Below are 15,004 nucleotides of genomic sequence, written 5' to 3'. Positions count from 1 at the left end.
TTGTGAGTTCAGTCTTCACAAGACACTCGGGCGGCGACCGGAGCCGACACGACCCGCTGACGGACCGCCGCCCTCGGGCCTACGAACGGCGCAGGGCCTCCGCCGGACTTCCGGGCGGGGCGGAGCCAATCCGCTGCGCGTGCGCCCTGGGCCCCGCTCCTGGGCGTTCCCACTACAATCCCCAGGATGCATCGGGGCCGGCCAACCCTTCCGAAACAGACCAATCGGCATCGGCGCAGCGGGTCGCCTCATTTAAATGCTTGGCGGGTATCCGGGCCTGCTCGTCGCTGGCCGCTCGGGCTGAGGTGAGCGGCGCTGAGGTGTGCGGTGGCCGGGCGCGGCGCGGACGCGGACGCGGTTATCCGTGCGGAACGCGACCTCGCGCCGCCCGGAGCCCGGCCTGGCCTGCGCCGGGGCCTCCGCAGCCCGCGGGAGGCCGGGAGCTGCCCGGGCAGAGGAGCACAGCCACCGTGCCCAGCCTGAGGGCCGGCGTTCGGTTCTCCGCGCCGTCGCCTCAGCCGGGCGGACCGCTGCTCCCTCAGCTCCGGGTGGCGGCCCCGGGGGTGCGCTCGGCCCAGGGCGGCCTTCGGCGCCGCCCGCGGCTCCCGCACCGGCTCACCCCGGCCCTTCCTCCTCGCAGGGACTTCCTCAGCTGCGTCCGTGGACCCAGGGCACGGCGGCGACCTGTCTCGCTCTGGCCGGCGGGCGAAGCGCAGATGGCTGTCCCTGAGGAGGAAGGTAGGGCCGGGTGTGCCGCGCGCCCTTCAGGGCGCTCAGCTTGTCCGCTTCTTCCCTCAGTGCCCTGCAGCCTGGAGACCCGTGCACCTGTGTTCCGGAGGGTTCTTTTACACGCACGCCCGCCTGCCCCGAGGGTTTCTTTTTGGCTGTCACTGGTTTCTACGTCTTGTGTAGGATCCTGGGGACTGCGTGAGTGTGTGAGCTAGTGAGCCAGCGGGCGATCCTGGTCCTAACTGTGTTTTCCTGCCGTGCCCTTGTCTGGTTTGCTTATCAACAGGACGGTGCAACCACAGAAAGTGAGTCTCCTCAGTGTCTGGGAGATGGATTCCAGGACACACACCGCCACCCCCAGCCGCGGGTACAAAATCCACAGATGCCCCGAGCGCCATGTAAAAGGACGTGGCACTTGCCTATCATGTGTGTACATCTTCATGAGCACTGTAAATCACGTGATAGCTGTACAAGGAAAATGCTACAAGCATAGTTATCACACTGTATGGTCTAGGGACTAATAACAGATAAGTCTGCACATGTTCAGTGCAAGCACGATTTATTTTCTTGGAGGTGTGTCCACCTGCAGGTTAGGCTCTCACCGCCCTGCCTCGTGCCATCCTGAGGGCAGCTCCCACGGACCTGGACTCTGCCTGGCACCTGGTGCAGAAGGAACAGACAGCCCAGTCCCACTCAGAGTCAGTCGTGGAACCCTGAGTACTGTTGTGCCCAGATTGTTAGATCCCGGCCGAGACCCCCAGAGTCAATCACACCGAACTACCAAAAGCAAGGTTTGTTTGGGTTACAAGCCGCGACAGGGCCCCCATCCAACCAACCGGCACAGCAGAGGGAGTGAGGGTTCGGTCTTTGTTTGTGAGAGTTTTTAAAGGAAAAAAGGGCTACATCAGCGGGGGCTTATAGCACAAAAGCTTTGGGTACAGGGTGTTACAGCAGGGGCTTATAGCAGGGAAGCTTTGCATACAAAGTTACTTTGTTTAGCAATCTCTACTGTGCTGTCTTTGGTCCACGGAGCTATCTCTCCCTGATAAGCTTTGATATCTCCAGAATGCCTGAATACTGGCTTTTACAAGGACTCCGGTCTGCTATGGGAAATGGAGGCTGTTTTTTTTTTTTTTAATTATTATTATTGTTTTAAAATGGAGTCACTTTAGCTCTTCAAGTACAAGATTGATGCTTTTGCTCCTGGTCCGTGATTCATTTTTCTACACCAGACTGTCCGGAAGTGAGGAAAGCATTGACTTCCCAAATTCAGGTGTATGAGAAGTGAAATGTCTCTCTCATCTCTGCCCTTCTGGCTGCTCCGGCAAGAGCAAGCGATGTCATCTGCCTCTTGGGTGTCCTCACAGAGTAACTTGTGCTCGAGCAAGCCAGGCTGTCCAGGATGTCGGCTTCCTCCCCAGTTCCTGATTAGACCTCCTCACACTCAGGTTCCAAAGCCATTTCTGATTTTTTTCTTGTTCCTTTAGGATTTCATTTCTCTCTCTCTTTTTTTTTTTTAAGATTTTTATTTATTTTATTTGAGAGGTAGAATTACAGACAGTGAGAGGGGGAGACAGCGAGAAAGGTCTTCCATTCACTGGTTCACTCCCCAAATGGCTGCAGCGGCCAGAGCTGTGCCACTCTGAAGCCAGGAGCCAGGAGTTTCTTCCCGATCTCCCACGTGGGTGCAGGGACCCAAGGACTTGGGCCATCTTCTACTGCTTTCTAAGCCTATAGCAGAATGCTGGACTGGAAGAGATCAGCCAGGACTAGAACCAGCGTCCATATAGAATGCCGGTGCTGCAGGCAGAGGATTAACCCACTGTGCCATGGTGCCGCCACTCATTTCTTTCTCTTAAAATGAGTCTACATTTTTAATTTGTGCAAGTAAGTAATGAGGTATCAAACTTGATTTCTTCTAAGAGTTATGAAGTTTATATCAATATGGTTATAGAACAATCTACCTTTTATCTTTATTTTTTGTGGCCTATATGATAAGTTTTCTTCATCTGCATCTTGCATATTTCTTGTTTGGCTTATTTTTCTGTTGTTTGTATTTTTTGTTGCCGCTTTAAATGAAGTATTGTTTGAATTATGTCTTCTAAATGGGAAAGCTCTTGATCGCTGTGTCATAATTTAATTGTCAGCCATGTCTTATCTCCTCTTACTATCTGTAAAAGTTTCAGTTGGTTTTCTTGTTTTTTTCCCTTGTCTCTCTAATCATAGCATGTGCCCCATGATGATTTTGCTGCTGCATTCTTTGGTCTCACTGGACCGGTGAGTATGTCAGAACAGGGTTAAGACTGTGCCGGCAGGGTCTGGCCTAGTGGTTAAGACACCGTGCCCCACACTGCAGTGCCTGGGTCCATTTCCCAGCCCAGGCTCCTGCAGCTTCCTGCTGATGCAACCCCTGGGAGGCAGTGGTGATTGCTCAAGTAGTTGGGTTTCTGCCATCCATGCTGGAGGCCTGGATTGAGTTCCTGACTCGAGGCTTCAGCCCTGCCCAAAGCCCCAACTACCCCAGATGTGTGGGGAGTGAACTAGTGAATGTAATGTCTTTCTGTCACTTTGTCTCCCAAAATAATTGGTTTGTTTGTTTGTTTGTTTGTTTAAATAATTGTGCTTAGAGAGATTCTGACTATGTGCCTGGTGTAATGGGACTGCTTCTCCAGGTTTCCGATAAGCCTGGCAGCTTTGGGTTCGTTTAGAGGTACATAGAAGTCATTGGCACCGTTCCTTAGCGTTTCCATGTTTGCTGCCGGATCCATGAGAGACTTGTGCTCTCTGTGCACTTGAAGTGAGGTTGGGCTCAGAGACTCGCTGGGCCAGTGAAGCAGGCCTGTTGTGTGCTGGGTCCTTCTGGGAGAGTCTTTGAGAACCTGCGTGGGGTTTGCTCCTTCCCCTGTCTCTTGCTGTGGAGACCAGCCAGAGCATGCATGAGGCACCTGGAGGGGCAGGTTGAGTGGAGATGGGAGTGTGCCTTTGTTGTGCTGAGCCAGCTGGGCTTCCTGGGCTGTGTGTTCCCTCAGCAGGAGGTGGCTTATCTGAACCAGGGTAGAGTTTCCAGTGTCCCGATGACCCTTAGCCCCCTGATTGAACCTCATGCTGCCTTTTGGGTTGAGAGGGCCATTTCCTTATGCGATGAAACGTGTCTGTAGGTGTTTATTAAGGCCTTTAAAGTGGAGAAGATGGGTAACATTATCATAGCTTCTTCACATATATGGAGGCAGTCATATGGTTTTCTCATGGTTGCTGTTCATTATGCAATTTAACCATCTTAGGGTCCTGAGATGAACTGAGCTTGGTCATACTGTATTAATATTCTTTCAATGTTTGTTGGATTCTCTCTGCTCATATTTTTGTTTAGGATTGTTATGTGCCGGTGCTGTGGCTCACTAGGCTAATCCTCTGCCTGCAGCGCCCGCACACTGGGTTCTAGTCCCGGTTGGGGCGCCGGATTCTGTCCTAGTTGCCCCTCTTCCAGTCAGGCTCTCTGCTGTGTTTCGGGAGTGCAGTAGAGGATGGCCCAAGTGCTTGGGCCCTGCAACCACATTGGAGACCAGGAGAAGCACCAGGCTTCTGGCTTTGTATCGGCGCAATGCGATGGCCACAGCGGCCATTGCGGGGTGAACCAAAGGAAAAAGAAGACTTTTCTCTCTGTCTCTCTCTCTCACTGTCCACTCTGTCTGTCAAAAAAAAGAAATGAAGGAAGGAAGAAGGATTTTTGTGTAGAAATAAGTGAGCCTGGTCCTTTCTTTACTGAGCAAAATTAATCGGTTTTTAGTCATGTGCTGGCTTCATGGGACTAATTTGGAAGCTTTGTTTTTTCTATCCCAACTCGAGGCCCCCGATGTAAGCCTGCCTCGCGTGTGGCCAATGGGGTCATTGGAAAATAGACTGTCCCTGCAGATGCCCTGGCACCCCTGGTGACATACCCAACTCTGACTCCTCACCAGCACAACTATTCCAATGACACAACCCGGGTTCCTTGAGCCCAGTCACCGCTTCCGATTTGTCCATAGAATCCGGGTCATTGCGACCATGGCCAGACAAACTTTCTTTTGTCCTGAACACAGGGGCTCTAAGGGAATTTTTACTTCTCTTACATTTTACCTTTGTTGAACTTCTGCTTGATTCTTGTTGAACATTACTTTCCCTTGTGCGGAACCTTGCTTGTTCTTGTAATCTTTCCACCTCACTGATTGCATGTACTGGCCTCTGGGAATCCTTTAGAGTGCCTTGGGAACAGCTTTATAAACATGCCTTCGCGAAACAAAGCCTATGACTTGTAGGCAAACCACAGTCACACAGGATGACCAGGACATCTGGTAAACCATCAATTACTCCTTCCAGGGGAGGTGTGAATTAAAGCTTATCAGATGACATTTATCAGACTGCATGGCACCTTGGTATCCAGATGATGGAGTATAAGCTTGTTGTTCATGTTCCCTGCTAATTGTTTTGTTTTTAAGTCTATGTTCTGTACTCATGTATGTGTATAGACTGATAGGTTTTTCTAGTATCTGTATTTTCACTGTTATTGTAACCCAAACAACCTAAGTAATGACAGTTCCTGATTAACCCTGCACAGCTCAATAAAAGCGAGAAGCAAGTGAGAAGTGGCACTCTGGCGCTATCAGGCAAGAGTCCCGTGTTCCTTATTTTCTTCTCTTTACTTTGTGTTTCCTGTAATTCTTTCATCACCTGTTGCTCTGCCCATCAGGCGCTGCACTTTGCACTCCAACATCTCCACTAAAGGAGTCTTGGGCACCCCCTCAAAACAAAAATCAACCCACTTCTTCCCTGCACCTTTGATTCCCTTACTCGGGCCCATGCCTTCCTTGTAAACGCTGCAATTCCCATGCCCCTAATGGGGAGCAATCTCCTCTCTTATCTCAAGGTTTCAGTCTTCATACCACCACTAGATACCACCTCAATCTTTTGCCTACAACTCTACTCCTTCAGCTCCTCCAACAGTCTCTGCTCATCCCTTTCCTTCTCCTTCCTGCAGTCTCTTTTTCCCTTTCTGACCCTGACTGCTTTGAGAGACACCTCTTCAGACTCTCCTCGGAGTTGAGAACTGCCTTAGATACTCACTTTCTTGGCCGGCACTGCAGCTCACTAGGTTAAATCCTTCAGCTTCGGCACTGGCACTCCAGGTTTTAGTCTCGGTTGGGGTGCCAGTCCTGTCCTGGTTGCACCTCTTTCAGTCCAGCTCTCTGCTGCGGCCCGGGAGTGCAGTGGAGGATGGCCTAAGTGCTTGGGTCCTGCACCCGCCTGGTAGACCAGGAGGAAGCACCTGGATCCTGGCTTCTGATCGGCGCAACGCACTGGTCGCTACAGCAACATGGGGTGTGAACCAACGGAAAAAGGAAGACCTTTCTCTCTGTCTCTCTCTCTCTCTCTCTCTCTCTCTCTCACTGTCTATTCTGCCTGTCAAAAAAAAAAAAAAAAAAGAAAAAGAAAGAAAGAAAGAAACTCACTTTCTCATCCTGCTTGCACTTCCCAATTTCCCAATCAATTCAGCAAGAACCTTTTGCCAGATCTCATCGCTGCATGCCCACGTTGGACGTTGTTCTCAGCCCATCAGATAGGTTGGAGGTCAATTCTTTATCTCCCCAGTGTGATCTGTGACGAACAGCCATTGTCCTAAACTTCCAGGAATCTAAGGGAGACTTTGGTCCCATTCCCACCTCCCTTTGTCCCTGAGTAAGAGGAGATCTCTGGGAGGTCCAACGTGCGGTGAGCTGGTTCCACTTTTGGGTGAGGACCACTCTTCTCTGCAGAAGATTCCCGTTGCAAGGGACTCCTTGGAGGAGTGGCCACCCCCACCAATCCCACCTCAATCAGATCAACCAAATGAACTCCTCTTCGTGAGCAGGACCCATCTCAAGGTCTCCATGTGACCTGATGGCCTTTAGCCCTATGCTTTCCTCACAGATCTACAGTAAGACCTTTGACTGACCACACCTCAAATCACATTCGAAGCCCTCAGCCACCTGGTCAGCAATCTCTGGCTCCAGGGAACGTTTGTTGACTGCACTCCGGAACAGATTGTCTTCTTCACCCTCACTCTGTCTCATCCTTCACCAATACCGACACATGTTTTTCATTCCATCCTCCACATGTCCCCTTTTTGGTATCTGGTATACGCCCTACTAAGGGTGGCTTCTTCCTCTCCCCACAACCACACTCATTTCTGGCAGTCTCAGATTAGGACAAGAATGTTGTACTCCTGATGCTCACTAACATCACCGCCTCAGGTTCCTGCCAGTTATAATTCAGTTAGATGCTTGTTAAGCTGCAAATAAAGGAAAATATGATGCAGGGGAATAGATTGGGAACGCTCTAATTCAACAAGTGTAAATATATTTGCTTTCAAGAAGTAGAAACCAAGCCAAATATGGATGTCCAACAGAAGACTCTCCAGCCTACTTACTACTGTTGCCCTTGGTGGATCTGCTGAGAAGCCCATTCTAATCATTAACACCCAGATATTAAACTGGAACCGGATTCATCCTCAGGTTCTTCCAGCATGGGGCATGTAACCCAGTAATGTACAACATTCCCAATACCAAAGATCCTAAGTGGATTTGAGGACAGACAGAGTGCCAGCATCCATATTGATGGAACAGAGAAGGATCCTGGGGACATAATTCTTATAGTAAAAATCCTTGTGGAAAACCATGACCACTGTAGGTGAGTCAGGACTCTGTCCAAATCCAGTCCCTGGCCAAACAGGCTACGTGCAAGTAAACGCTGTCTTTCACTTACCCCCAGCACTGTCTGTTTAACTAGCAAATCTTACCCATGCTGTCCTCCAATCCTCTGGATCAGTCTTGGCCTAGGATTTTGGCTCTGCCTGCCAATGAGAGGATGGAGATTCTCAGCACCGGGCCGCATTGCCACATCACTTAACACAAGTGCAGACACCCATTCTGTGTCCTATTATTATACCCCATCCCGTGTTACACAGTCCACCAGCTGTATCATCCTCAACACTGCCCAAGCAGCCTTACCCTGATACTGTAATAACACCATCACTGTTAACCATACCACAAAAGCTGTGGAAATGCCCCCTCGGCACCCATTTCATGTGTCACAATAGTTTCTAAAAAGCATCACCCCTGCCCATCCTCCCTGCGCCTTTTAAACTTGTTCCCAACTTTTATCTACTCCCAGAAAACAGCACCGACATACCGAATAGGCTCACCTCCCACACCGAGGTGGTCCCCGACTATTGGCCTTACTCTCCTAACAGTCTTAGGAGCAGGAAGTACCGCCTAGGGGCTACCTCCCTGGGGATGTCTCAACACTCCCTAAACCAACTGGCCCAACAGATGGAAACTTTGAAAACCTCCACCAGTGAGGTGGCCTCCCCCTTACAAGGACAGATAAACTTCCTGGCATCGCTGGTCCTGCAACACAGGAGAGCACTAGATCTCCTGATGGCACAGCATAGTGGAACCTGTCCGTTAGGTTAAGAGTGCTGGCAGACTATTAGAGCACAAGCATGAGGTAAAAAAAAAAAAAAAAATTGGTGGCCTGCACTGGGAGAATGGGCGTGGTGAGCTCCTCTTGGCCCCATCATGGTGATCCTTGTGGCTCTACTATTGGGACCATGTAATTTAATCTGTTCCAAAATTACATACAGAATCACATCAGAGCTGTCTCTCGAGACCAGTTTAAGACCATGATGCTACTCTACCAGTTCAATCAAATACACCAAACTCTCAGGGTGACTCTGAACTCTAGAGGTCTCCCACCTCTCCTCCTCAGCTGGAAGTAGGCAGATAGCGTCGAAGTCCCTCTTCCTTTTTCTGTCTCTGGGGTCTGGAATTGCAGACAATAAGGCTGACAAAATATCACCCTCTCCCACTTCCTCCTTTCTTGTTGAAACCACCAGTGCAGGAACACTTGACTGAACACTTGACTTCTCTGGACTCCTTGCAAATCCAGAAGAAAGCCCCAGCACCAAGATAGCTTTCCCGCTGCTGCCAGGCTCCCTCTCAAAATAGATAAAAGCCCAGCCCTGCAGGCACCCTGTGCTGACTCTTCACAAGAATAGACTCACCCCTATCTGCTTCAATAAAGCATCCTGTCTCTGATGAGGCTGGCCTCTGTTTTGCCTTACCGTTTTGAAAACCCAAACCCTGAGGCGTTTCTAACCTTACAGTAATGTAATGTAGAGCTCCATGTAAGATATGACTAAATGAACATGATGACAGTGTATGCTTTTGGGTGAAATTCCATCTTAGCTTGGAGAGGTATAGGGCCTGGTAATATTTTCCTCTTTGTCAGCCCTAAAATAACAGTGCACTTTCCACCCCAGGCATTATTCTTTGGGGTGATTTTGAAAAAAATTATTTTCCAAAGACTTACTTGAGAGGCAGAGTTACAGACAGACAGAAGGAGACAGAGATTTCCCATCTGCTGGTTCACTCCCCAAATGACCACAAATGCCAGAACTGGGCAACTCTGAAGTCAGGAGCCAGGGGCTTCTTCTGGGTCTCCCATGTGGATGCAGGGACCAAAGTACCTGGGCCATCATCCACTGCATTCAGAGGCCATCTGCAGAGAGCAGGATTGGAAGAGGAGCAGCCGAGACACGAACCATTGCCAATATGATATTCCTGTGCCACAGTTGGAGACTTAGCCTACTATACCACAGCGCCTGCCCCAGCTGATATAAATACTGAATTTGATCTCATTGTCTGCTTCAAGGTAAACAAAGGAGTTTTCTTCCCTGGCCTTAGGGCATAAACACATTCAGTTAAATCTTTCATTTAAAGGTCACTGGTATTAATATTGATAATTTTTCCTCCAAAAATAGTACAAATGAGGACAATGAAGTGTTTTGTGTGTGTGTGTGTGTGCCTGTTGGGCATAAAGAAAATGTGTCACTGCCAGTGTGGAACCTAACAAGCAAGTCCAGGCCCACCTCCTCTGCCAGCATCTGGAGGCCCCTTTGCATGGAGCCCCCTGGCTGGGAGAAGTTCGTGGAGGTCTCCAAGGAAGCGCGCTTGCTGGCCTTGCAGATAGAGAGCAGCAGCAGAAACAGAGCAGCCCACATGGCCAAGCCCCAGGACGCCAGGAGCCTGGGTGTAGAAAGATTCCTATAGGAGTCACAGTTAAAAGTGAGCCTCTTTGATAAAGAACAGGAAAATGAGAAGAGCCCCAAGTCACATAAAAGGGAGACTTACTACCTGTCAGCCCCTTTGTGGGGCCTCTGCTCTTGGACATCCAGCTCTCCATGGTTGAGGCTCCAGGCCCAACTCTCCCCAGCTCTGCTGCCCAGGTTGGCCTCATCCAGTCACAGGGGCCACTGCCCTCATCTCGTCCTTGGACAGGGCAGCCTGGTGCTGCCCACCCTCCCAACCAGGCAGTGGCACAGAAAAGAGTCCCCAACAAACTGCAGCTCTCTAAGCACCATCGTCTGTCAGAGGAAAGAGCCTCCACTCGGCCGCCAAGAAGGTAGACAAAACCGTGCACCTGAACAGGGCCCAGGAGCGAGACACTGCTCGCCTCTTGGGCCTATCCAGGGAGGCCGTGTGGGCAGAGCCCTGGTGGGGAAGGACCTGGGAAGTCGCAGGAGGCAGTGACAGCTGGGGAGCTGGGCAGGCCTGTGATGATGAAGGATGGCTTCTGTCTATTCTGGTTGGAATCCTTCTTTTTGTCTGTGACAATGCTGGACAGTCCACCCGCTGGGGATTTTGTTTTCTTTAATGAGCAACCTCTTCCGCACCTTGTCTCTGGGAGATCCGCTGGTCTTCCTCCCTGGCGGTGACTTCCTTACCTTGCTTCCCTCCCAGCATCCAGCTGGGCAGTGGCAGTTGACCATCTGCCTATGGGGGCCTTCAGCCAATTGGAAAACTGGGGTGGTGCTAAGAGAAGATGGATGTCAGCCCCTAGCGTGCTTGCAGGAGGCAGCGTAGGCAGGGTGGGCAGCGCAGATGATCAAAGTTGTTCAGTTTTTATAGTCCAGTTCCTGGGTGACAGCCAAATGGGAATGACCCTCTATGTGCTTGTTAGGTTTAGGAGGATGTAAAATGCCCAGCAAGGGACTGGAAATTCCTTTGGCCCCTGCAGGCCCCTCTCCCAGCCAAATGACTCCTTATGTCTGAGGCTGGAATGCCAGAGTCAGGCTTTGTGCATGTAGCTAGACTTGATTTCAACCATAATTTAGGGGAGGTATTATTTAGCAATAAATTTGAAATTTTAGATGAGACAAATTTCTTTAAAAAGCACCAATTATCAAAAAATAACTCAGGAGAAAACTGGGAGCTACAAAAGCCCTTTATCTACTAAGGAAACTGAATTCCTAATGAAACATACCCTGGGAATGAAATAAAAGAACAAATAAAGATCCTTCAGGTGCAGATGTCTAGTCAAACACTGTTAGCACTTAAAGGAAAAAGTAATACAAGAAAAAGTCAGGTTCGTACTATCTCAGCATCTGTAGGACAAAGGAACACGTTCTCAGTGATTTTATGAAGACACCAAAACCGCCAGGATTATCTCAATAACATCAGACAAAGCCATCACAGGGAAGCTACAAACCAGTTTCAAGAACATAAAATCTGTTAAAAAAAAAAATAGTAACAACAAATGGAATTCAATAATATAAAGAAGGCTTTATCCTAGGAATGCAAGGCTAGTTTAACATCTCAAATCCCATGAATGCAGTCCATGACAGCAACAATATGTAATCATCCCAACAGATGTAGAAAAAGCATGAGACATTCAACAGAATTTACCTAATCCAAGGCTTTGGGTGTTGGTGGGGGACAGCGCTGTTCTCCCACTTAAGATCTACATGGCTCCTCAACTGACTGAAGAATTAACTCCCCTCTTTAGGATCCAAGGCCTATTCTGTGTCCTTCTGCCTCTTCCCACATCATTGCCCCCACCCACAGTCAGCAGTTCCGGTGGTTCAGGTCTTATCCTGCAATATTCCTGGCACGCTCTCACCTTGCCTTCCTTCCTGCGGTGCCTTCCACCTAAGAGGCTTTCCCTGCACCTCTACTGTACAACCATGGAATCCCTCTGGCTTCCTGATCATGTCATCTTGACCTCGAGCTGTTTCCACAGGAGAGTACTTCAAACAGACATTTTGTCCTAGCAGTTAAAATGCCCAGGTCTCACATCAGAGTATCTGGGCTCATCAGTGCCTGACCCCGCCTCCTGATTCCAGCTTCCTGCTAATTGCAGATCCTGGGAGGTGGCAGTGACAGCTCTAGTACCTGGGTGCCTGCACTCACTGGGAAGATGTGGACTGAGCTCAGGATTCCAGTTTTGGCCCAGTCCAGCCCTGACCATTATAGGCCTTTGGGGGAATGAATCAGCATCTCACTGTTTCTCTGTCTCAAATTGAAATGCGTTTTCTCCACAAGCTTTCTGAGGTACCCTCACATATGTGGGGCTTTGTTTCTCTTACAAAGTTATCCTGATTGTGCTACTTTTAGCAAAGTCTATGATCCATACTTCAGTATCTTTCATTCATTAGGAAAATTTCAGTATCTTTTTCTCTTCTATTGAGATTCCAGTGGCAAACCTGTTGCCCTGTTTGGCATGGCTCCACATTCTTGAGTGCTCTGTATGGGCTTATAGTTTTCACACTCTTTTCTCTTTGTGTTTTACTTGTAATTCCTAATGCCCTATCTTCAAGTTCATTTCTCCCCTGCTACCGCCCGCTTGTCAAATCAACCGGTGTGTTCTTTCAAGGCATTCAGTTTCTCTGTATTTTTTATTACTAGCATTTCCACTGACTAGTCTCCTTCTCTGCTGAAATTCCCATCGGCTTATGCATGCTGTAGGTTTTCCTCTAGGGCTTGTCATTTATCAATCATGCTTATATCAAACTGCCTGTCAGATAGTTCCAGTGTGGGTCACAGGGTTTCTGCTGTTCTGATCTTCTTGATGGAGCTTTTTCTTTTTGTACGGCTCAGTATGGGCTGAAAGCTGCGCATCCTTCACAAAACAGTGGAAGCTCTCAAGGGCGTGCCTGTCTGGGCTGACTGGCTGAGGGCACAGGCTCAATCCAAGTGCTAAGGAGGGTCAGCCTCAGGGCACGGCTGGCTTCCATCTGCACTAGCACTACCTGTGTGACCAGAGGGTGCTGTTCAGTCTCTGCTCCCACCTCAGCTTGAGGACTGGGTTGCAGCTGCTAGCGACTCGTTGTCTGCTTGTACGTCCCTTGTTGTCCCAGTCCAGTGACAGTATCAAGCTTCCTCGAGAATCCTACCCTAGCCCCACTTACAGGAGACCCCTGGTGCTATGGTCTCTGCCCAGTTTCCTGCCTCTCTTCTGGGTTCTTTCTCAGTCCCCAGCTACAGTGATTCCTCCTATGCCCAGAGGGTGCCAGGATTCCCTGCCCACCTGCTCAGTCGCTTGTGGTATTTTCCCCTAGGGAAAATGATGCAGCATAGTGGAAAGGCAGCCACCTCCTGCTCTAGGTCGCACCCTCCCCGTAGGCCCCCGGGTATATGTGGTACCAGCATTTCATTATGACTTTTGCCTGAATACTTCCTGCTCGCATGCCCCCGCCCTCTACCCCTGCTCATCATGGTTTCTATAAAGTGTCTGTCTCCCTAATTACTGGCTAAGTGGTCACCCTGTGCCTCAACCATCTGAGGGGTTCAAGGAAAGCTATGGTTTCGCAGACTGCCCTGTTCCTTCCCTGCCCTCTTCGTTCCTCTCAAAAACTTTTACCGTGCACAACTTCACTGGGGGGGCCTCGAACCCAGCGACCTCCCCTTTGGGAAGTGGAGCGTGCTGGACAGCGTCTCGTGCCCACCCTGGAAGACAGGCTACAGACGACTTCTAAAAACACTGAAATCCCATTCTGGGTGTGCATGGACGCGGCCTTCACTGAGGCCTCTGGGGGAAGTTGCCGGCCTGCAGGCTCAGTCCCAGGATGGGGCAGGGGGCAGCAGCCACACCCTGGCCATGTGCTGTCCCCTCCTGGCACCTTGGCTTCACAGTCCTCACAATCCACGGTGCCAGGCCTTTCCAATGGTGTCTGTCAGGCCCCTCATCCCCAGAGGTCATGAGGACCGCAGATGCCCGTAAGGGAACAGGTCCCTTAGGAAAACCCTCGCCCCTGCTGCTGCTCCCACTCACCTCCCCCTTACGACATGACTCCGTGACCCAGAGTGCTTCTAGGGCCCTGCCCCTCGATTCCCAGACCCGGGACTTCACGGGCCAGACTCCAACCAGAATTCGCCGTGGACAGACTCCTTCAGTCACTGCGGGTCCCCTCAGGATGTCACCCTGCGCTGGGAAGGCCTGGGTGCTGTGATTCTGGGTGGCTGCTTTTCCATTTGTGCCCGTCCAGGGACAGGCCCAGGTGGAAGTGGCCTGCTGTTCTGGCCTCTCAGGATGCTCACCTTCCTTCCATTTTCCACTGCATTCTATGGAGCAAGGTTGCTCCAGATTCCTGACCAACTTGTAGGTCCAGCACCGCCCCTGGTGCTGAAGTGCACCTGCTGCCTGTCTTCTCCATTAGGACAAGGTGGGTTAAAGCAAGACCTGTCCTCCCTTAAAATCTTAATGAAGCTGTGCAACCTTAGGACCTTTCACCCAGCATCCACCTACAACCCTCAACTCAAACCGGGAATGCCTCCATCCACCCCCGTGGACTTCCCTCCAGCCAGCTTTCACCTGAGCCTAGGTCCTGGTTACAGCCACGCCAGCCTCCTTCTGAACCGCAGCCCTGAGCGGTTCCCACTTTTGCACCTGTGGGGTCAGGCCTCAAATGCTGAGGCCAGCGGTCCTGGCTTTGCCTTGTGCCTGCTCCTACCAGCTGGAGGCCCTCAGCCCAGCAGCAATGGGTTTTCACCTGTGCCTTCGGGACCATCCAGCTTGCTCCCATCCAAATGGGCTATGGATTTTTTTCCACTGGGGAGAAGTCTGTCTTGGAACTGCAGGGGCCATTAATAAATTCAGTAGAGACAATTATCTGGCCACTGCAGATCCACACTGAAAACAATAGGCCGCAGGTTAAATCTGAAATAACAGAATTGCTAATAGTAGCAGGGGGTGGGGGTGGGGAGTTACTGTAAGAGAGTAAGGAATTCTGGAATATACCTGTCCTGTCCATAGAAGTATAGTGCGAACAAAGTCTTTCTGAACTTTCAGAGACTGCTGCCTATATGTGAAAATGGCCCTCCAAAGAAGCCTCCATTGTGATCTGTCTTAGCATCTCTGTGTTTTTAAACTGCCTAAATACTTGTCATTGCTTTCTCAGGTTAGAAGACAAACTCTGATACTCCCC

At 50.2% G+C, this 15,004-nt stretch overlaps 1 protein-coding gene across 2 annotated transcripts in view; it reads left to right on the top strand.

Moving 5' to 3' along the window:
• Positions 1 to 2,251: 2,251 nt before the first annotated feature.
• Positions 2,252 to 15,004, top strand: part of LOC133768259 (tetratricopeptide repeat protein 38) — a 50,875-nt gene continuing 38,122 nt past the window's right edge. Inside the window, exons 1-2 of one of the 2 annotated variants that reach the window (XM_062202671.1) lie at positions 2,252 to 2,616; positions 2,956 to 3,006. The gene's annotated coding sequence lies outside the window, so the exon portion shown is untranslated. The remainder of the gene's footprint in view (positions 2,617 to 2,955; positions 3,007 to 15,004) is intronic. The other variant, XM_062202672.1, reaches the window with a different exon arrangement.

Source organism: Lepus europaeus, chromosome 10 (genome assembly GCF_033115175.1).
Source record: "Lepus europaeus isolate LE1 chromosome 10, mLepTim1.pri, whole genome shotgun sequence".
In the NCBI taxonomy this organism is placed as follows: domain Eukaryota; kingdom Metazoa; phylum Chordata; class Mammalia; order Lagomorpha; family Leporidae; genus Lepus; species Lepus europaeus.
Note: the sequence above shows the minus strand (reverse complement) of the source record. Positions and strands in the feature narration are given on the sequence as shown.